Genomic DNA, 23081 nt, shown 5'->3' with positions numbered 1-23081 from the left:
ATAAGGAAGAAGTCTATAAAGCCAATATTATTTTTATCTATTATCTAACAGAATATAATTATAACCCAGCTTTGGATGCTAGTTTTAAGTCAGTCTGGAATTGATGATTTACTTAGAAAAGATAACTCACTATATTAGTAGAATAAAATGCCTGTGTTTGCATTCATTATGAAGTAAATGAATTTATTTAGTGAATAGTGGCTCAGCAGTGGGGAATAGCACATGGTAAGTAACACAATGCCAGGAGAAATTATGAGAGACAAATCAAATGACAAAACAGGAAATTAGAGTGTGGGTAGGAAACAATCTTGTTCTCTGTGTTGCAACTCACTTTATGAGTGAGGGTCTTCTAAAACCTTATGATGACAACCTTAAACTCATCTGAGAATAGTGTCCCCAGAAAAACCTAGAAACCCCTTAACTCTTCCATTACTATGTAATATCAATACCTTCTATGCCAATCATTCTTGGGAAACACACCACAACTAAGCCATGGTCATCATTAAAAAGATAGCATTGCATTTTGGGGATCTTATTTTTTTCTGTACAATTGAAATAACACTTCAATTTATTTTTGTCTTTGAATCTAATGAACTATCTTTATATTATAATACCAACCAAAATATTCTGGTTGAACAAAATAGTTCATTTTGTCAATTGTAGAGAACAACTGAGATGATTCCATTGTTTTGCCCATTAAGATATATAACAAAATTTTTTTTGATGTTGAATAGTGAAAAGCAGAATGTATCCCTAGGTTTCAGAAGTCTAGGCCCCAATTCCTGTCAATGAAAACTATCTACATGTAACCATTTGAGTTTATCTCAGGTACCACACCCAAAGCCCCAGTTCTGGCCATCTGTGCACTGCAAGGGAACCATTTTCTTCCCTTCTGATAGGAATTCTAACATTGCTGGTTGACCTATGCTGATTGTTTGCACACCCTACTAATAAACCTCACCTTTATCCCTTTAGTACTTTAACCTCTGCTTCGAAGCATTTACAGAAAGAACCTCTACATAAGTTTCATTCATCTAGTTAGATTCTGCACATTTTCCTATACAAGATAGGGCCAATTCTGATGCCTCAATCACATGTCACTACTTAGTGGCCCCAAATGATCCAAAACCTGCTTATCCAGACTAGTAGCAAATAAGATCTAAATGCCCACTCAGCAAAGATGTGACATATGCGTAACAAAAGACTATAAATATCCTAAATTCAGATGCTCAGGCCCCACCACAAAACTACAAGAAACACTGAAACAGATTCCAAATATTAGTGCTGTCATGATAATCCCTGAGGAAGTTAGCTTAGAAGACATTTAAGACCATGAACTAAATCAGAAATTATAAATATATTCAAAAGAATCAAAGGGAATATGAATAAATGCTAGAATGATTCCTAAAATAACACAGCATCTGATTGGAATAAGGAAGATAATTCAAGATAAAATATGGAATTTAATGAACAGATAAAAATTTTGAAGGACTCAAAGAGATAAAACTTGAAAAAAGTTTCAGCTCTTATGAGTCATAACAGCTATCTTCAAGAAAGCATATCATGTATGATGCCATGGAAACAGATAGGCTGAAGTCATCTTTGCCTCTCCTTTTGATCCTCCAGTCCCATTTCCCAGTCTCTTACTCATCTCTATAACAGAACACTTGCTGCAGTATCCCTTTCCTCGTTGACCTCATCCTCAATGGCTCATAGAGATGTGCTCCTCCAACATTCTTAAGCCCCAACTCTTCCCAGTATCCCAGACTCCATGACCAGGTGGAAATCCTGTGAACATACTTGCTGAGCAAGCCATGGAAACAAATAAGCTAACTGAAGATATTTACCACTCTCTCCTCTCATCCAAATGAGCCTCCCAGTCTCATTGCTATCTCTGAAACAGTGCAACCTTCCTTTTCCCCTTTTCTGGTCTTTCTTCTGACTCCCACAGACATTTCCCTTCTAACCTTACTCTTGCCATTTGTTGCTTTGTTCCAGCCTCCAAATCCAGCAGACACTCCCTGCTAACCCATAGGTCACTCCTGCCAGGGAAGCATGTAGGCTGTCTCTCCTCTCCTTTTATTATTCTAGAACTGCTTCCTATCCAGGTTTCATGCTCATTACTTCAGCAGACCTCCTGTCATTTTTTCTTCACTGTTTCTCTTCATTCTAAGGAAACAAAATAAGTAGATCTGTTTGAGCAGTCTGATCTTCTCACCCTTTTGATCCCCTTCAAATTCCTAGTCGATCCCAAATCCTAATTGTCAGGTCCAATAGCCATTACTTGAGACCTCCAGTCGCCACAATTATATAGTCTAAATTGTTTTTTGTACCAGGAAATGTACAACCTTCACACTCTCACAAAGTCCAGAGAAGAAACATCAAAGAAAACACACCCACACAACAAAGACAAATCCAAAAATCAGCACCTAGGCATATCATCATCCCAATCACAGATAGACAACAACATAAAAGCACAATCAATAACAATCAGGGTAATATGTCTCCACTAGTGCCCAAGAATTCTACAACAGCAGGTCCTGAATACCCCCACATAGCTCAAGCAAAAGTAAAAGACCTTAAATCCTCCTATATGAAAATGATAGAGGTCTTTAAAGAGACAATTCATAAACCCCTTAAATAGGGGTTGTCACCAATTCTTTTACAGAGTTTTGGAACCTGACTCCTCTTCCTGGGTTGCCTTACCCAGCCTTGGTGCATGGAGACATTCTTGGTCTTATTGCAACTTAGTATGCTGTGTTTAGTTGATATTCATGGATGACCTGTGTTTTCTTGAGCAGATTGGGGGGATGAGAACAAAGGGGGGATGGAGTACTGGAGTAGGGGAGGCAATGACCAAGATGTGAAGTAAATAAATATATTTTTAATTTAAAAATAAAACACATAAAGAGCTGTTTCCTTACTATAAACCCGCGGACAAGAGCACTGGGTCAGAATCATTTTGTGCTTCATATGCTTCAGATATCTGAACTCCCACAGCCTCAGAGAAGCACTGTGCCATCCTTGGGAATAGAGATATTTTCTCTGAATTTGAAAAAAGACCAAAAAAGAAAGAAGGAAATTCAAGAAAACACAATCTGAGGAAATCTATAAATTTCTTAAAGAAATTCAGAATAAAACAAACAAACCGTACAAAGAAATGAATAAAACTATTCAAAACCTAAAAATGGAAATAGAGTCAATAAAGAAAAGCAAAACAGAGAGAATTCAGGATATGAGAAATTTAAAAATTCAAACTGGAAATATAGAGACAAGCTTTACCAACAGAATATACCGCATGGAAGACAGATTCAAAGACATTGAAGGTATGATAAAAGTGAATGTATCAGTTAAAGAAAAAGGTTAAATCTAAAAAAATGACACAAAACATCAAGGAAATCTAAGACACTATGAAAATAACAATCAACAGAATAATAGAAATAGAGAAAATAGAAGAAACCCAGTACAAAGTTTAGAAAATATTTTCAAAAAATATGGAAGAAAAAAATCCTAACCTAAAGATGGGGATGCCTATCAAGGCACACATACACACACACAAAACAGAAACAAAACAAAACAAAACAACAAAAAAAACCCAAAACCACAGAACACCAAATACAATGTAACAGAAAAGAAAGTTCCATCAGTGAATGATGATCACAACACTAAACATACAGGACAAAGACAGAATATTAAAATTTATGAGAGAAAAAGACCAAGTAACATAAATGTAGACATTAGAATTATACTTAACTTCTGAAAGGAGATTATAAAGCCCAAAAGTTCCTAGACAGATGTGCTACAGAATCTAAGAGACCACAGATGCCAGCCCAGACTACTATACCCAGCAAAAATTTCAGTTAACATAAATGGAAAAAGAAAGATATTCCATGATAAACTCAAATTTAAACAATATCTATCTACAGATCCAGCAATACAGAAGGTGGTAGGAGGAATACTCTAACAAAAGGGGAGTAACTATACCTATGAAAACACAGAAAACACAGGGAAAAACTAAACTCACACCAGAAAAAATCAAAAGAAGGGAAGCATACATGCACGCACACAAACACACACACACACACACACACACACACACACACACACACACACACACACACAGAGTAACACATGGATGCAAAAATAGGATCCATTCTTCTGCATCCAGGAAACACAACTCAACATCAAGAATAGGCATGACCCGAAGGTAAAGGGTGGGAAAAGGATATTCCAAGCAATGGACCTAAGAAACAAACAGATATAGCCATGTTAATATATAATAAATTATATTTTAAACTGAAACTAATCAAAACAGATAGGGCAGAAAACTACATATTCAAAAGGGAAAAAATCCACCAAGATGATGTTTTTATTCTTAACATCTATGCCACAAGCACAAGGGCACCAAGACCTTAAACAAATATTGACCCTCATACACTGATAGTGGGAGATTTCAGAAACCCAAACCTGACCAATGGACAGGCAATCACGATAAATATTAGAGAAAATTGGAAGCTAACAGATTTTGTAAACCAAATGTACCTAAGAGGTATTTACAGAACATTTCACCCAAACACAAAAGAACATACCTTCTGCTTTGTGCATAACAGAACTTTCTCCAAAATGGACCATTTACTGAGACACAAGCAAATCTCAACAAATACAAGAATTTTAAATAGCACCTTGAATCATATGAGACCATCATGGAAGAAAGCTCTATATCAACAACAATTGAAACAACAGGAAGGCTACAAATTGATGGAAAACAAACAGCTCTCTACTTAACTAAAAACAGGTCAAAACAGATACAAAGAAATTAAAGACTCCCTAGAATTCAATATACATAAATATACAGCATTCCCAAATTTGCAGAACATAATGAAAACAATTCTCAACAAGATCAGAGTACTAAGTCCCTATTAAAAAATTGGAGAAATCTCATACTAGCATCTTAATAGCACACCTGAAAGCTCTAGAACAAAAATAAATAAACACATCCAAGAGGAGTATATTGTAAAAAAAAAAAAATCAAACTTAGGGCTGAAATTGACCACATAGTTGGCAGGAAAGCAAACCTCTACAGATACAAAAAAAATTGAAATAAACCGATATATCTTATCAGATCACCATGCTTTATAGTTAGAATTCAAAACCAATGAAAAATGCAGAAAACCTATGAACTCATGGAAATTTTATAACACCCAATTGCACCATTCCTGGGTTGAGGGAGAAATAAAAAAACATAACGACTTCCTAGAATTTAATGAGAAGGTAGACCAAACATACCCACCTTTTGGGACACTCTGAAAGCAGTGATAAGAGGAAACTTTATAGCACTAAGTGCCCACATGAAGAAACTGGAGAATAGTCACACTAGAGATTTGACAGACAAACTAAAAGCTTTAGAGAAAAAGAAGCAAACTCACCAAGGAAGAGTAGACTCCAGGAAATAATCAAACTGAGGGCTGAAATCAATAAAGTAGAAACTAGGAAAACATTACAAAGAATCAGTGAAACAAAGAGGTGGTTCTATGAGAAGATCAACAAGATAGACAAATATCTATCCAAACTAACCAAAAGGCAGAAAGCACGCTAATTAACAAAATCAGAAATGAAAAGGGGGATATAACACCAGACACTGAGGAAATCCAGAGAATCATCAGGTCATACATTGAAAGCCTGTATTCCACAAAATTTGAAAATCTAAATGAAATGGACAATTTCCTGGATAGATATCACTTAACAAAATTAAACAAAGAACAAATAAGCAGTTTAAATCAACCTATTACCCTTAATGAAATGGGACACTCACCAAAAGCCTCCCAACCAAAAAAAGCCCTTGGCCAGATGGCTTCACTCTAAAATTCTACAAGAAATTCAAACAGGAGCTAATACCAGAACTCCTCAAATTGTTCCACACAATAGAAGCAGAAGGGACTTTGCCAAACTCTTTTTACAAAGATACAATCACTTTGATACCCAAGTCACATGAAGATACAAATAAAAAAAAGAGAACTACAGACCAATATCCCTCATGATCATTGATGCAAAAATACTCAACCAAATATTAGCGAATCAAATCCAAGAGCACATCAGAAAAATCATCCACTATGATCAAGTAGGCTTCATCCCAGAGATGCAAGGATGGTTCAACATAGGAAAAGCCATCAATGTAATCCATAAATAAACTGAAAAAGAAAAACCACATGAACATCTCACTAGATGCTGAAAAACCCTTTGAGAATTTCCAACATCCTTTCATGATAAAGAACTTGGAGAGAACAGGAATAACCGGAACATACATATACATGGTAAAAGCAATACACACCAAACCAACAGACAACATCAAACTAAATGGGGAGAAACTCAAAGCAATTCCTCTAAAATCAGGAACAAGACAAGGTGTCCACTCTCTCCATATCTCTTCAATATTGTACTTGAAGTTCTAGCTAGAGCAATAAGACAACAAAAGGATATCAAATGGATACAAATTGGAAAGGAAGAAGTCAAACTTTCACTATTTGCAGATGATATGATAGTCTACATAAGTGACCCAAAACACTCTACCAGGGAACTCCTACAGCTGATAGACACCCTCAGCAAAGTAGCAGGGGAGAAAATTAATTCCCCCCCCAAAAAATTCAGGAGCCCTACTATATACAGACGATAAATGCAATGAGAAAGAAATCCGAGAAATATTACCCTTCACAATAACCACGAGCAACTTAAAATATCTTGGTGAAACAGTAACCAAAAAAGTGAAAGACCTGTATAGTAAGAACTTTGAGTCTTTAAAGAAGGAAATTAAATAAGATATGAGAAAATTGAAAGATCTCCATACTAATGGATAGGTAGAATCAACATAGTAAAAATGGCAATCTTGCCAAAAGCAATTTACAGATTCAGTGCAAACCCCATCATAATTCCAACACAGTTCTTCACAGACCTTGAAAGAACAATACTCAACTTTATATGGAAAAACAAAAAACCCAGGATAGCCAAAACAAGTCTGTACAATAAAGGGTCTTCTGAGGCATTACCGTCCCTGACTTCAAGCTCTATTATAGAGTCATAGTTCTGAAAACAGCTTGGAATTGGCACAAAAATAGACAGATAGACTATTGGAATAGAATTGAAAACCCCAATATTAACCCACACACCTATGAACACCTTATTTTTGACAAAGATGCTAAATCTATACAATGGACCAAGAAAACATCTTTAACAAATCGTGCTGGTACAACTGGATTTGGACATGCAGACGATTGCAGATAGATCCATATCTGTCACCATGCACAAAACCTGAGTGCAAATGGATCAAAGATCTCAACATAAATCTAGCCACACTGCATCTTCTGGAATTGAAAGTGGGAGATACTCTTGAATGAATTGGTTCAGGTCACTGCTTCCTGAACATTACACCAGTTAGCACAGACATTGAGATCTACAATTAATAAATGGGACCTCCTGAAACTTAGAAGTTTCTGTAAGGCAAAGGACACAGTCAGTAAGACAAAATGACAGCCCTCAAACTGGGAAAAGATCTTCACCAACCCCACATCTGACAGAAGGCTGATTTCCAAAATATAAAATGAACTCAAGAAGTTAGCCACCTAAACATCAAACAATGAAATTAAAAAATTGGGGTGCAGAACTAAATAGAGAATTCTCAACAGAAGAATCTGAAATGGCTGAAAGACACTTAAGAAAGTGTTCAAAATCCTTGGCCATCAGAGAAATGCAACTCAAAACAACTCTGAGATACCATCTTACACCAGCCAGAATGGCTAAAATCAAAATCACCAAAGACAATCTATGTTGGAGAGGGTGTGGAGAAAAAGGAACACTCCTCCACTGCTGGTGGGAGTGCAAGCTTGTAATACCACTTTGGAAATCAGTATGTGGTTTTCTCAGAAAAATGGGAATCAGTAACCTCAAGATCCAGCAATTCTTCTCTTGGGCATATACCCAAATAATGCTCCCATTCATACAAGGACATATGTTCAACCATGTTCATAGCAGCATTGTTTGTAATAGCCAGAACCTGGAAGCAGCCAAGATGCCCCTCAACTGAAGAATTGATAGAAAAAATGTGGTACATTTATACAGTGGAGTACTACTCAGTGGGGAAAAAAGAAGCCTGGAATCTCGAAATTGGCAGGCAAAATGATGGAACTAGAAGAAACCACCCGGGGTGAGGTAACCCAGTCACAAAAAGACAAACATGGTATGCACTCACTTATATATGAATTTTTGACATAGAGCAAAGCATTACCAGTCCACAATCCTCTTCACCAAAGAAACTAGGAAGCAAGAAGGACTCTAAGAGAAAAATGCATGGACCCCAGAGAATGGGAAGGGCCAGGATCTCCTGACCTAACTAGGAGCATGAGGGTAGGAGAGAGAGAACTGGCAGAATAAGAGAAGGAGAAGAGGAGGGAAGAGGAAATAGAGAAGCAGAAATGTTAGTTGGGGGAAGAATAGAGGAAAGCAGGATGAGAGATACCATAACAAAGGCAGCCATTATAGGTCCGAGGAGAGATTTGGTAATACGGAGTTTTCCAGCAATCTACAAGATGACCAAACTGTCAATCTAGGCAATGGTGGAGAGGAAACCCTGAATGCCCTTCCCCTATAATGAGACTAATGATTACTTTATATGCCATCCTAGAGCTCTCATCCAGTGGCTGATGGAAGCAGAGGCAGACATCCACAGATATACATGAAATGAACTCTGAAACCCAGTAGCAGAGAGGGAGGAATGCAGATCAAAGGGGTAGGGACAAGGCTGGTGAAACACGCAAAAAACAGCTGGCCTGAACAAGGGGGAGTACATGGACCCCAGACTGCTGTCTGGGAGGCAAGTATGGGACTGATCCAGACCGCTGAACATGTATGTCAATGAGAAGGCCGCTGCACTCTATGGGGTCCCTGGTAATGGATGAGCATTTTTCTCTGGTGTTAGAAGGGACTTTGAGAGTTCATCCCATGTGAAGGGATGCTCTCTCAACATGGACACATGGGTGGCACAGGATGATGTGGTGGACTTTGGGGAGCCCCCGTTGAGGGCCCTACCCTGCCTGGGGAGTGGAGGGGAAGAGGATGAGGGGTAGGTGGGGGGATGGGGAAAGGGTTGGGGGGATTGAGAGGGAGAAGGGATTGACATGTTAAACAAGCTTGTTCCTAATTTGTACTAATAAAAAATCTAAATGAATAAATAAAAATAAAATCACAGAAGAAAATTTCTTAAGGTAAAGAGAAAAGATGTTTATTCAGTTTTAAGGGGTAAATAGAACACTAAACAGGGACACATAATAACAACAACAATAATAGAAACTTTCATCAAGTAACTAAATATACACAACAAATAAAGAATATTGAAAACTAAAAGAGAAAAAGATCATGTCACATACAAAGGAAGACCTTTCATAGCTTTATCCCTATGATGACATTAAAAGCCGAAAAGGCTAGAACCAATGTAATACAAAATCTGAGCAAGCATAGTGCCTAGCCAAGCTTATTACATCTAGCAAAAATAATCTGTCATGATTGTAGCAGAAAAAAAAACACTTTTCATTATAAATACAGAATCATGGAATTTAAGGCCACCAAACTAGACCATTTTGTAGTATAATTGAAGGGTTGGTTTAGATTGAGGAAACTGGCAAATGTATCCAAGAAATGAGAGAAAATAAATTAACAGTAGTAGGTCAATAATTAAATCAGGGGGAACTAAAAACAAATACTATAAACAAAATGACAGGAATTAATACCCATCTTTCAATAATTTTGAGGATCAACACTCTCAAATTCATAATCAAAAGATGTAGGTATCCACCAAAGATAGTTACTACCTTAGTGAGAATGCTGTGGGGAAAATTTCAAGCAAATGAAACCAGGAAATAAGCAGACAGTGTTATTATAATATCTGACAGAGTAGATATTCTTCAAACCACAGCTGATCAGAAGAGCAAAAATGTTACTTTATACTGATCAAGAAAATAGTCTATCAAGAAGACTTTGCACCCCTATCCATATATTCATGAGAACTTAGTGCACGGGAATCCATAAAGATAATGCAACTAGACAGAGAGCAAGAGACTAGCCAGAACACTTTCATAGAAGATGACTTCAATATGCTCTTTTCAGCAACAGTCTGAACATCCAGACAAAACTGAATAGAGAAATAATAGTTAAATGATATCATAGATCTCACAGGTAACTATAGACCATTCAAATATCATTGCACACATTCTTCTCACCAGCCCACTAAAATGGACCAAATACACACAAAGTATGTTTCAACCAATACAAGCAAATTGTAGAATAAAACTACTTTCAAACAGCAATAGAAATAGAAAATACACATAGGCCTGAGGTTGAAGAAATAAAACAAGGGAATTAAAATTTTATAGACTTCAAGCAAATAAAAATACAACATATCCAAATCTAGGAAATAAATCCATTCAATATAACCTAAAAATGAAATAAAGTACCTTAAAATAAGTGTAATAAAGTGAAAGACCTGATCAATGAAAACTTTAAAACATCAGAGGAAAAAATAGGATAAAGCAGAAGATGAAAATATTTCCCATACTCCAGGATTCATAGGAATAATATTGTTATAAAGACTGTGCTAACAAAAGTAGTCTACAAATTCAATGCAAGCCCCTCCAAATTCCAAAATAATTTATGTCAGAAATTGAAAAATAAAAAACTAAAATTCATAGGGATGCACAAAAGATCCAGGATAACCAAAATAATTCTTAACAATTAAAACACAGAAAGAGGTATGACCATTCCTGATTTCAAGTTATGCTACAAAGCCACAGTGATCAAAATAACATGGTGCTCACATAAAAGCAGACATATTATCAATGAAATGTAACAGGATTCCAAGATAAGCCCACACTCTTACAAATACAAGCATATGGTACTATACCTATGCCAATATTTAAATAACTTGATACTCTAATGATAAAAATCATAAATTCTTCTTAAAATGTACTAAAGAATATAAAAAGAAATTCAATTATTAAATCCTAACAAATGTTTGCAATAAATGCAAGCCCTTCCTCAACCATACTTCTAAAAGTTGTTGAATGATTTAATTCAGTATATTTTGTTGTACTGTATGGGATTCTTATTAAAGGTATTTTTCTTGATCTTGCAAATAAATATGTTGTTGCATGCTGTGGGATATCTTTGTGTACACTGTCAATATGTATTGTTCTCACTGGTTGATAAATAAAGCGATTTTGGCCTATGGCAAAGTAGGATAGAGTGTTGCAGGAATTCCAACCAGAGCCATAGGAGAAGGGCAGAGTCTATGAGATGTCTGCCAGCTGCCAAGGAAGCAAGACATGTAGAATATGATGTAACAAGTCATGAACCACATGGCAAAGCATAGGTAATAAACATAGGTTAATTTAAATCTAAGAGGTAGTTACTAATAAGCCTGAGCCATGGATCAAGCATTTATAATTAAATAAGCCTCTAAGTGATTATTTGAAAGTGACTGAGGGACTGGGCAGGAAAAAGAAAAGCCTCCACATATAGTTGTAGATTGACAAAAGTTTCTGTAAAATATATTCAAGAAAGATAAAGGAAAAATACATGTGAAATGGCTTCGTTGTGGCAAGATAAATGTCTCGAAGTGTAAAACCAGTAGTTGTTCTTCTAGAGAGACTGGGATTGTTTCCTAGCTCCCACATTTCTGCTCACAGCCTTCTATAACTCCACTTCCAAGAGACCTAACATTCTATTCTGGGCTGAACAAACATCATGCATACACATCATGCACAGATATGCAGACACACATATAAGAAATTATATTAAGATTATAAAAATGGCTTCATGGTTTTATTGAAATATATTTCACTATATTTGTGATCTTTTAAATAAATGTAGATATTAAGTTTAATTAAATTGTTTTTAACATAATCTCGATTAGAAGGAGATATATTTATTTTAAACAACAACATTCTTAATTATTTCAAAATTGACTGTCAATCACAAATTTCTCCTACTATTACTCTTCTCTACATTCAGGTTTTTAGCAATACTTTTCTGGCCAAAGAAAAAAAACAAAAAAAAGTGCTTTATAAAACTGTTTTAGAATGTCACACTTTGAAACCTATTTCCTTCTACAGATTTTTATGATTTGTGGTAAATGCTCAATCTTGTGCAATATTTTATAACCACAATCTGTGAAACAAGTGATAATGTGAAATTTCCAGTACTGACAACAAATGTCACAAAGGCATCATCTGCAGTCAGAGACAGAGATACAAAGTTATTGGAGATCTGTGGGGGGGGAATATTTCAAATGTTATTTATAAGTCAGTCAATTTTAAGAAAAATAAAATATTAGCTTTTAAAAGTGTATTATACATATTAACATGTAATGATACCTTTGAATAATTCTATTGGAACAGAGCTCCACAGGTCTGAATAATGACTGGTTATGTTTTTCTGAACTGCTGTCCATCTGTTGCAAATGAAGTTTTCTTGATAAGGGATGAAGACTACACTTCTCTGTGGGTATAAATACCAAGGGTTGTTGTTAGGTATTTTTCTGGTTTAGTAAATTATTAATAATAGATTCTCTCTAGTAACCATGACTTCACTAGAATGGAGTATTTAGCTAGGATTCTAGTAGTAGACATGTTTCTCTCTTGTTGAATAGGTCTTAAGTCCAACTAGAGATCTATTGTTTCCCACCAAGGTATGATTGTGACTACCACACCCATAGAGCTATCTTGCCATGCTGGCCTTGATGTGGATCCTAGGCTTCATAGCTGCATAGGAACGTTGGTTGACTCTCCTTTGGAAGCTTTCATGGAGCCTTTTGGTACCATGGAAGCTAATCTTTAGGGAAAGGTAATTGAGTTCAGTTTCAGCTCAGGCATCTCAAGGCCCTGCTTCTGTAGTGAATGGTGTCATCAGCAATAGGGGCTTACCTTCTAAATTTAGGGAGTAACCAAGGGCAATAGCTATAGGCTGTGTGGTTGGGCAATCACATATACTAAATTTGTTTCTGTCACAGCAGCAATTTAAAAGTAATTACATTTTTTGAAGAACGGAAATCTTTTTTATTCAACTATGAAGACACAGGAGGTTTATGGCCACAGAAGTATGAGAAATACACATTTGTATTTGTTATAATAATAATGGTAGGCCAATACAGAGGAAGAATGATCCAGTTTTCCACATCAATAAAGGTGGACACAGAGAACAAAGTCAAGGACATTTTGAAATATGGATATAGCTCTTTAAAAAATAAGTGGAACTAGGTTTAATTTCTCTCAACTATCAAATTCTAGGTCTAAAAATTTCCAAGCCTTAGAAATTGCTTGTGATAAGCAAATTGACTTATAAATACATTGATTTACTCAGATATTTAAAAAAATATAAATCAAATATTTTAGATAGAAAATGTTGATATTTCATTCATTAAATTATTCAGAAATTTTAAAACATTCCATTCCAATAGTAAATATCTACAGTAGTACTAGTTTGTAAAGCATAACTGTAATTCATTTTCAACAGTATTTTAACATATGTAGTGCAATTATTACACCAATTATCACTTTAGTGATCCACTTAATTTTTACATCAACACTATATCAAAGAGGAGGAAACAGATTTAAAATGTGGATGAGTAGACTAGATTTACTGCAGCTAGTAATGAGGTACAAAATCTTGGGGTGATTGATTAAGAAGTTTGGTTGCAGAATACTGCTATATTTCTTGAATAAAAAAATCAATAGTGCAAATTATAAATCAACAGCTTTTACAAACAAAGTGTAAGATTTACACACTGGTTTCCTGTAAGCAAACCTGACTTTGCTGCCTGGAATATAGCACACTCATCTTCTAAGGAAACATACACAGAAAGAGCAAAAATGCCACACAATCAGTCATAGAAATGAATCTTGTGTAAGGCACTAGAAAATTTGAGAGGAGGTAGAATAGTTCTTTAGTGAACCAGGGATATGTGGCTACATATCCTACAGGACAAACACAAGTTCAATAAAAGATATCTTATTTAAACAGAAGGAGCCTAGATTTAAAGAACCTCTATAATTGCCATGCCTCTATTTGTTTCTGGTTTTAAGTAATGATATGTGTAATTAACTGATTGTCTAGGATTTTGTTTGGGATTCCTTGGCAGCTTTTATGAAAAGACAAATAAATAGACACAGAAGATAAATAATAGCCAAAGTTAAGTGGAAACCATTTTAGACAAATGGTTTTCAAATACTGTAAATACCTACAGATTATGGTATTTAAGATCTTTAATAACCTAAAGTTTTCATGACAATGAAACACATCTGCTTGTGGCAACCATTGATGGAGTAAAGACTAAACAGACTTACAGATTTTTTAGTTATCATTAAAAGTAAATTAGGCATTCAATTTTAAGAAAAATAAAATATTATCTATTAAAATAATCACTAAATAAGATTGATAATGGAATATTTTCTCTGAATTTCCCAAATGCATATTGACTGAATGATGTAAATGTAATTCTTATTTTATAAATTTTTGTTGTATATAGTTTTTTTCCGTGTTAAAATTAACGAAAGGGTCTGTACCAGGTTGGAGAAACCCACATAAACAGTTGGCCTGAAAAAGGGAAAGCATATCGACCCCAGACGCTCTTTGGGAGGCCAGTACGGGACTAATCCAGCCGCCTGATCATGGATGCCATCGGGGAGGCCCCTGCACTCCTGGGAGCCTCCTGAGGTGGACTGGCTTTTTGCCCTGGTGTATGTGGGGGACTTCGAGAGCCCATCCCACTTGAAGGGATGCACTCTGTCTCTGAACACATGGGAAGGGATCCAGACACAGCACAGGAAGATTTGGTGGACTTTTGGAGCCCCGGTTGGGAGCCCTACCTGCCTGGGGAGTGGTGGGTGGATGGGGTGGGGCATAGGTTGGAGGTGGGGGAGAAGGAATGGGGGTAAGGGGAGGGAGAGTGAGAGGGAGAGGGGACTTACATGTGAAACAAGCCTGTTCCCTAACTTGAATTAATAATAATAAAAAGAGAGAAAAAAAAACTAGAAAGAACTTAAAATTTAGTATTTGTTAGTAAACCTATTTGGTTCTCAGATATGGAAATGAGATAGACAGATGTCAACTTCCTTAGGTTCTGAAAAGTCATAGAGGAGATCAATGTGCCTAGAATAACTTGGAACATCTGAGTAACCATAGTTATTTCTCTCTGATCAGGTTTAACCAAAATTAAACATCTGAGTAACCATAGTTGTTTCTCTCTGATCAGGTTTAACCAAAATTATTTTTCTCCCATGCTGCAACATGACTGAACTGCTCCTACTCCAGAATCCATGCCTGTGGAATAAGTACTCACAGCATCAAATGAAAGAATGCTAACACCAGAACACATCACTAGACCTTCCTTTCAGCAGTTCTGTTTTGTCAACGGAGTGAGAAAACAGTCAGCTTATAATGTGTTTTCAGCAAGAATCAGCATGTTGGAAAATAAATGCTCCTGACAGGAAAAAATATAAAGCATAAATCTAACAGGTTTATATCTGCATTGAGAGGAAAGTGCATCTATTGATAATAAACTTGGGCTGGACAGTGAAAAAAATTTAACGCTTTCATTTTTATTTAGACAAAAAGGGGCAAATATTTTGTAATATCACTTTAAGATGTGCTATATTCATTTATGCTGTGGAATATTTGTATGATGATATAAAGAAGTGTTGAATTCTTTTAAATTTTGTTTGTTTAACTCTGAAAGCTGTGTTGCTCTGCCTGTGTAAAACACCTGATTGGTATAGTAAAGACCTAAATGGCCAATAGCTAAGCAGGAGAGAGAAATAGGTGCGTCTAGCAGGCATAGAGAATAAGTGAGACAAAAGGAAGAAGAAAGAGTGAGATGAAGAGAAGAAAAGGACAATGCCAGGGGCCAGCAACCCAGCTACTCAACCAGTCATAGAGTAAGAAGGAAAGGACTATAAAATAGGGAAAGGTAAAAGCACACAAACAAAAAATAAAAGGGATAATTTAAGTTAAGAAAGGCTTTCTAGGAATAAATCAAGGTAAGAACAGGCATTCTTAAGTAAAAAAAGTCTCACTGCCCCTCAAAAAGCAAAGAGTAAAAAGAGTGTAGGCTCTGCTGATGAACTTCTCTTGCCCACACCATAATCAACTTTGTATTACGGTTCTTCATTCACAAAATATAGTCAATGGCACTTAAGTTAAATGAAAGATAAATAATTTTACAGTGAAATCACAGTATAGCAAACATCAGAAAAGAGGGTGCTAGTGAATAATATGTATCAAAACAGAGGGTGTCCTGTACCCACATTCCTGAAAGTGTAGTGTGTACTGTAACATGCAGGAAATGCACATCAAAGCATGATTTCTGTTTCATCCCTTCTCAGGAAGAAGGGATAATTCATTAAACTTGGTTCTGAAACCATTCTTTGGCTATGAGAGTAGAGAGTTATATAAGTGAAGCTTCATTAAATATTGGACAATGAAATTTTTCCTCACTGAAAAAAAAAAGTAAACAAAAGAAGTAGAAAGTTCCACAGACAAAAGCAGAATTCAACATCTATTTTCAATTACATTGTTTTGGAACCATAAGTGGCAACACTCCTTACTAAAATTCTTAGACATTTACAGTTTTAATTCTTTCATAGAAAATAAAAGAATAAAAATGTTTCAAATGTTAACAGCTACTTTCTAGGTGATTTATCCCAAGGTAATTTGAATCATATCATTAATATTTTCTTATGATTCTATAATAAGTGGATGTTAGTTTTGTGAGTAGTAAAGCATATTTAATGACAAAGATGTTTATTTTGTCTATGAAACATAAATTATTGCTGACTTTACCATTCTGCCATAAATAGCGTATTTTATCACTAGGACAAAATATATTAAAGAAATATTTTCAGATTGATAAATGACTAGTTTAAAAGTTAGTCCTAAGAGAAGATATGGATATAGATTCAACATTCTCCATGACATTACACTCTGAGATATTTCACTCACTTTTGTGGAGAAGAATCAGCCTAAGTGCATCACTGAGTTGAAGATATGGAGTTTAAATTTAGATATGGAGTTTAAATATGCTGAACTGATGATGCTTTCATATGAGGGTCCTAGTGACTAGGAAGTGTGAATGAGTTTTCCATGAGTTCTTGTTGGAATACTGAGCCAACCACAGCATTCATGCCTAGAGTATCTACTACATGTTTGAGGATAAAATGTCATGCAATGTCTGGAGATTTCTATTTTGGTTTCTGGCTTTAAATTCCAAACAGAAGATTTTGGAAAGTTATCGTATAACACCTTAACCAGTTGTTTAAAATCCTGTAAATACTAATATACTTTTGGAGTAATGTCAAAATCTACATTAAGGGCAAAGGTTTAAGACTATAGGAATTAAAAGGGAGACAGATACAGTTTTCTGTAGGTGATGAGGGAAAGGGAACTGTGGGGGAAACTCCAAGTTATTAACAAATGTGACAGCAAGAATGGACAGTGGGATGAAAAGGAAGATTAAAGGTTAAAATAGTAAAGCCTGGGATTTTGAGGAAGAAGGATAAAGGGGCTTTAACTGTGACTGAGATAATTAAGCTTAAATAGGTGAAAAGGATGATAAAGTTCTGTTTCAGTGATCAGTGATCATAGGCTATCCATTCCCATGAAGCCCTTGGGTAATATATTTAAATAAATATTGTCTTTTCTTATATCTTGCCTCAAATGCAGGTAACAAATTAAAGGATGACAGATTCTTAGCCTTCCCTCATTTCAGAAAAGAGTCCCCAGACTATTATTGAAGAAGTTCAATCAGAACAACTGCAACTACATCTCAGTATCTGGGAGAACAAAGAGATCGTAGTATAATTAACACCACCGATGACATCTGCAAGATGAGAAGTAACTGTACCAACAAAGGATCAAGGGCTGGTAGGCATCCAAAGTCAATATTAACAAGGCCAGAGTCAGAAATGGCCAAAAGCCCTTTGTTGATCACTCCTTCTTCTCTGCAACCAGATTCCAGTTCAGTTCAGTTCAGTTCAGTTCAGTGTTTAGCTGTGGATATCTGCTTCTACTTTCATCATCTTCTGGATGAAGGCTCTAGGATGGCATATAAGTAAGTCACCAATCTCATTTTCAGGGGAGGGCATTTAAGGTAGCCTCCCCACTGTCATTTTGATGGTTAGTTGGTGTCATCCTTATAGATCTCTGGATACTTCCCTAGTGCCTGATTTCTCTTTAGACCTATATTGGCTCCCTCTCTGTCTCTGATGATATCTCTTATTTAGCTCTCCTCTATTCCTCCCCCTACACAACCTTCCTGCTCCATTATGTTCAAGACCAGGCTGGTGAAACCCACAGAAACATCTGACCTAAACAAGGGGGAGCTCTTGGCCCCCAGACTGATCACTGGGAAACCAGCATGGAACCGATCCAGACCCCATGAATGTGGGTGTCAATGAGGAGGCCTCAGAAATCCATTGGGCCTCTTGTAGTAGATCAGTACTTATCCCTAGCATAGGAATGGACTTTGGGATCCCATTTCACATAGAGAGATACTCCCTGAGCCTAGACACATGGGGGAGGGCCTAAGCCCTATCCCAAAGGATAGGAAGACTCTGAAGACCCCCCAATGGAACACTTTACTCTCCCTGTGGAGCAGAAATGGTATGGGATAGGTAGGGAGTTAATGGGGGCAGGGGAGGAGGGGAGAGAGAGGGAACTGGGATTGACATGTAAAGCAATCTTGTTTTTAATTTAAACAAAAATGGAGGAAAAAAAGAAAAGAATGGCTCAAAGAGGGGAAAAAAGAAATGGCCAAAGAGGGGCTTCTGTCACTCCTGCCTGCATGTAGCACATGAACAGAGCATGATCATCTGCTGGTAGTGACTTGGGAAAACTTACTGAGTGTAGATACATCATATACTCAGCTCATGATAGCTCATAAAATGAGCTAGCCTTTTGTTAGCTTCTACCCTAGACCTATAAATACCCCAAGACAAAGATATTTGATGATTTCAGCCTGTCTTGGGATGAGCTCTCATTCTGTAGTTATCTCTCTCTCTCTCTCTCTCTCTCTCTCTCTCTCTCTCTCTCTCTCTCTCAAGTTGTTTTAAATGAAGTATATATTATGCTTGCTTGTTTCTATGAGTGTCTGTGTCTTTCACTATTACTGAAACTTGACAGTGAATTCACTGACTACTGTTGTGGCTTGAGAATTGATGGGTAATGATAGTCTGGCATCAAAGTTCCCTGTTTGCAACACAACTTTCCCAAGAAATCACCAATCACACTCAAAATACAATGCAATGCCATGTTCTAAAACTGGTCAGTTCCAAATGAAACTATTTTCCCAAAGTGTGGTGCTAAGACAAAACTCTGCAGGAACTTGCAAGGCTGATTCTTTTTTAACAAAGGAGCCATTTCTCTTATCATTAACTCACAGAGGGTAAAAAAATAGCTATCTGTAGTGCCTATTATCATACTAAAACATGTGCTAGACCCTAGGCTCCCTCAGTATCAAAGTACCAGTTCCACATTTCAGATTCCACTATGACCTACTGGCTCTCTTCAACTCCAACTCCCTGCAAATTCTTCAACTCAGAATTTTTCTTTCCTTCCCAGCAGCTTCTCATTCTTTTTATAAACCTTCCATTTGGGCTCTGCTCTCCTCATTTGCATTCTCTTTATCTTCCTCTCCTACTTCCCTTCCCTCAACCCCTCTACCCTGCTCCTTCTTCTCTCCTGGCCAGTTCCATCTGCTGGCCATATTCCATCTATTATGTTCTCTCTCAGCTCTCAACTCTTCCAGATGTCCTATCTTTTTCCATTTTAAACACTATAAAAAAAACCTTCCCTTTAGCAATACCATGGGGTAGTATTGTCAGCTTTTGCAAAACCAAGATCAATAGGGTGGATCATATCTACTAGAAAATTTAAAACCATTACATTTTAAAATTGAAATCAAATTAAAATGAATATAATTGAGTTGAGGTTCCTACAAGGAAAATGGCCATCATATTATGATTTAAGTGGCTGAAGGTATATGTGTGAGTTGGAGCCAAAGAATGCCACAAAGTCACACCAAGCAACAGATGTCACTGGAGAGGTTTAATTGGAGAATTGTGATGTAGAGGCTGCCTCTGAGTCATGATGTAGGGGAAAGCGCCTAGGGAGAGATGGCACTGGCTTTTTATAAGGGTATAAAACTCATGGACAACTTGGGTGACAGTGGAAATGTATCATATTTTGATGGCTGCTGCTGATGTTACTGATGTGCCTGCTGTTACTGAGTTACTGAAGATGGGCTTAGGGGTTCAGTCGTACTACATTCCTCCATTTTATTCATTATAAAAGGTTAGGGAATATCTAGGCATTGCTTAAGACAGGGATGAAGGCTGCTGTGCTCTTTACAAAGCTTCCTGTTGTCCAGGTCATAGACATCTTCAGGACAATGTCCATCCCCAACATCAGGGCATATTCAGTAATCATCTTTGGCTAGAAGTTGATAGTCCTTTCACAATAACTGGTTAATTGGTAGATTAGAGATTTTTTTTTAGTTTGTCATTGGGGGAATGGAGATATGAAATTGATAAAGCATGGTGAGATTAGTAAAAGGAGAAAACATGAGAAAAGAGGGGTCTAGAAGGGAAATATTCACTTCCATATGTGGTTCTCAGAGGTACAGTTGTTACTTATTGTGTGACATGTTACACTGTGTGAAGATGTATTTGCTGTGATCAGTGTAATAAAAAGCTGAATGGTCAATAGCTAGTCAGAAGGCAAAGGCATGACTTCCTAGGAGAGAAAGGAGAAAGAGGAGCATTTAGACAAACAGGAAACACCAGCAGACACAGAGAGGAATAGGAGGTACAAGATGGAAGAGAGATGATGCCACATGATAGAACACAGATTAATATAAATGGGGTCAATTTAAGTTATAGTACTCACTCATCTGTGGACCTGCTTATAATACATAGTAGTGACCGTGCTTTATCAGAGCTGTTTTTAATGATGTTGCTCAGAATGGTTTCCTTCCAGATGATGATTGAGAAGCTAATTAAAAAAAAATGGTGCCAGGTACCACAAGAGCAACATAACTGTGCTGTTTTTCTGGGATTTTGTTTTTTAATTTTTTTTAATGGAGAGTGCTGGATGTCTCTACAATTTTGTTCAAATGACTGCAGAATCTGGAAAAGCTGTTGCTGCTATTGGTGCTTTAACATACTGCCATTATTGGTAATTATATATATTATATATATATATATAATTTGAATTTTTGGAAACTTTAGATGTGCTGTCAACTTTGGAAAATGTATCCCAGTTTACCATGTTGAGTTGGGATTGTACAAAAATTAACAGCCATATTGGTCTAGAATGTTTAACTTAATTTTTTTCCGTTTGTACAGGGGTAACGCACTATATTAAATATGTAAGGTCTTAAAAAAAAGAAGGGATTTTAGGAGCCCATCCCATGTGAAGGGATGCTCTTTTGGTCTGGACACATGGGGAAGGACCTAGGCCTGGCCCAGGATGATGTGGTAGACTTTGGGGAGCCCTTTATGAGGGCCTTACCCTGCCTGTGGAGTGGAGGGGGGATGGCTAGGGGCAGGTGGGATGTTGGGGGGTAGGAGAGGGAGAAGGGATTGACATGTGAAGCAAGCTTGTTCCTAATTTGAACTAATAAAATAAAATTAAAAAGCTAATTATCAACAAACCTAAAATATACGCCAAGCTTTCATAATTATGAATTTTTTGTGTCATAATTTGGGAGCTGGCTGGCAGAACAAAGAAAGACTTGTTACAATTCCTTATGTTTTTAGAGGTCTGTTAGATATAGAAGAATCATTACTCTTGAAGTAAGAGACAAAGATCACTTTCTTCAGCTTTGAGAAGATCTAGTTCCTGTTAGTACCACTGCTGCCAAGTAATCAATTTATCCATGAAGGGTAAGTATGGTTTGGACCACTTGTTGGAGATCCTGGTTAAAGTGAAAAGAAAACTCATGATATAAGTTCAAGGAGATGATTAGTTCTGCTGTCCTGATGGTGATACCCACATTTATTCCTACAACAACCAGAAGGAGCAAGATTTGAACCACCCTTTTATTATGTCAGGTATCTATTGAGTCGACAACCAGAATTGATAGGGCCTCTTCTCCACATATCACCCTCAACTTGTAGAAGAGAAATTTTAGCATGTAAACTCATGACCGACTAGCAGATAAATGATGATAGACTTGACTGTTGCACAGAATTGAGGTGTAATGAACTGTAGGACATTGGGGTTGAGGTAGGGTCCCTAGGGCTAAGGCTTTGTTTCAGTCTAGGAGATTTAACACTTCTACAAAAAGTTTTCTAGCTGCCTTCGAACAGTGAGTCATGCCAAAGAGGGTGACATGAAAAGATAGGGAGGTGTGGCAATAATGGGCTGGGGGCAGTTGGTGAATGGTGAGGTAAGTTTATTTGACAAGATTACAGGAGAAGCTGTAAGTGGTGGTTGTGTCCCAAGAGGAACATACAGCCAGCAATCTCCCAAATGGTCATGTTTTGTGACACTAATTGCCAGTAGACTGAGTTCAGAGTCTGAAGCAGGAGATATAATGACAAATTTGTACTATTTAGGAGAGGGATGTTAAAGAAGTTTATGACTTTGGAGGACTGTTGATTCCTCTCCTACCTCCACTATCTGAAGGGGTTGAGTAATCAGGATATAGTTTCTCTGAATTTTAGTAGCACTCATGGGATGCCCAGAGTAGGGAAAATTGTGGAACTCACTGACAATACCTGTGTCCTGCCTGGGATCCCAGGAGTCCATGATACAGAGATAAAGAGCCCCATATTGTAGATAGAGGAGGGAATCAGAATGGCAATGCCCATATGGTAAATGGAATTGGCAAAATCAGTCTGGACAGCTTCTATGTTTGGTCTTAGAGCTTTCTGTCTGGTCATAGAGGAACCAGGTGACAAGGTCAATAACCGAAGAAGGATGGTTGGATATAACAGTGATGGGAATTCTAATTGGCTTCTGACAGTCTGCTATGAAACAATCTCCCA

This window comes from Cricetulus griseus (assembly GCF_003668045.3).
Source record: "Cricetulus griseus strain 17A/GY chromosome 1 unlocalized genomic scaffold, alternate assembly CriGri-PICRH-1.0 chr1_1, whole genome shotgun sequence".
NCBI lineage: Eukaryota > Metazoa > Chordata > Mammalia > Rodentia > Cricetidae > Cricetulus > Cricetulus griseus.
Note: the sequence above shows the minus strand (reverse complement) of the source record.